Source organism: Bison bison, unplaced genomic scaffold (genome assembly GCF_000754665.1).
Source record: "Bison bison bison isolate TAMUID 2011002044 unplaced genomic scaffold, Bison_UMD1.0 scf7180017864338, whole genome shotgun sequence".
NCBI lineage: Eukaryota > Metazoa > Chordata > Mammalia > Artiodactyla > Bovidae > Bison > Bison bison.
Window position 1 is genome coordinate 439,310 of NW_011494910.1, and position 1,375 is coordinate 440,684.

General features: G+C 44.4%; 1 pseudogene; it reads right to left on the reverse strand.

Annotated features, from left to right (window-relative positions):
- Window positions 1-273: 273 nt before the first annotated feature.
- LOC104998857 overlaps window positions 274-1,375 on the reverse strand; it is a 1,364-nt pseudogene continuing 262 nt past the window's right edge.

Consider the following 1,375-nt stretch of genomic DNA (forward strand, 5'->3'; position numbering starts at 1 on the left):
ATAAATAAACATATTTTCTAGTATATTTAAGCCAAAAAACTTACCAGATTCAATTTTGTTTTCACTTTTTTAATGTGAAAATTACTATGTAATTCATGAGGCAGGATTATTCCTTAGACATGGAGGATTGACGACTCATTTATCTGGTATTTATCCAAGCCCAGTAAATTGTGGATTAGTTTTCTAAAGTATTCATAAGTGCATCTGAGAATAGAAGTGTCTAACTCCTTAAAGAGGGAAGATAGAAGCTGAAAATGTTTCTCTGTTACCTGTTTAGCAAACAACTAAAACATTTATAATTATAATTATAATTAAACTCATCAGTAATAATTTTCTCAGCACTGTAATCACATCCTTGTTCCGAAGGCTGTATATCATGGGATTGAGCATCGGAGTCACTATGGTGTAGAACAGAGAGAGGAGTCTGTCAGTTCCTGCAGAATGACTGGATTTTGGTCTTGAGTAGGTAATGGCAGCAGATCTGAAGAATAACACCACAACCAACAGACGAGAAGAACACGTGGAGAAGGCCTTAGCCTGTCCTCTGGCTGTTGGCAACCTCAGAATAGTGGAAATGATTTGGCTATAGGAGGCAAGGTTCAACAAAAAGGGATGGCAGCAAACAACAGAGCTACTGCATAGACCGACAGCTCATGTGCAAAAGTGTCTCCACAGGCCAGCTTCAGAATGGGGGGAATGTCACAGAAGAAGTGGTTAATCTCGTTTGAATGACAGAAATGCAGAGAGAAGATCTGGCACGTTTGCCCTATCTGCACTGGGATTCCACTGACCCAGGAGCCCACAGCCAGCTGGAGGCACATCTTTGGGGTCATGACCAGGGGATAATGCAGAGGGTCACAGACAGCCACACAGCAGTCATAGGCCATCACTGCCAGGAGGAAGCACTCAGTGGCTCCAAGGATAAGGAAGAAGCACATTTGGGTGGCATAGTCCAGGACAAATATTCTTCTGTCCTGAGTCCAAAGGTTCACCAAAATCCTAGGGAGACACGTAACAGATTTCCAAGGAGGAAAAGTTTGCCAGGAAGAAATACATGGGTTTCTGCAGAGCTGGGTTAAGCATAGTTAGTATTATTATGGGAGAAGACAATGGCACCCCACTCCAGTACTGTTGCCCGGAAAATCCCATGGATGGAGGAGCCTGGTAGGCTGCAGTCAATGGGGTCGCTAAGAGTCAGACACGACTGAGTGACTTCACTTTCACTTTCCACTTTCATGCATTGGAGAAGGAAATGGCAACCCATTCCAGTGTTCTTGCCTGGAGAATCCCATGGACGGAGAAGCCTGGTAGGCTGCAGTCCATGGGGTCGCAGAGTCGGACAGGACTGAAGCGACTTGGCAGCAGCAGCAGTATT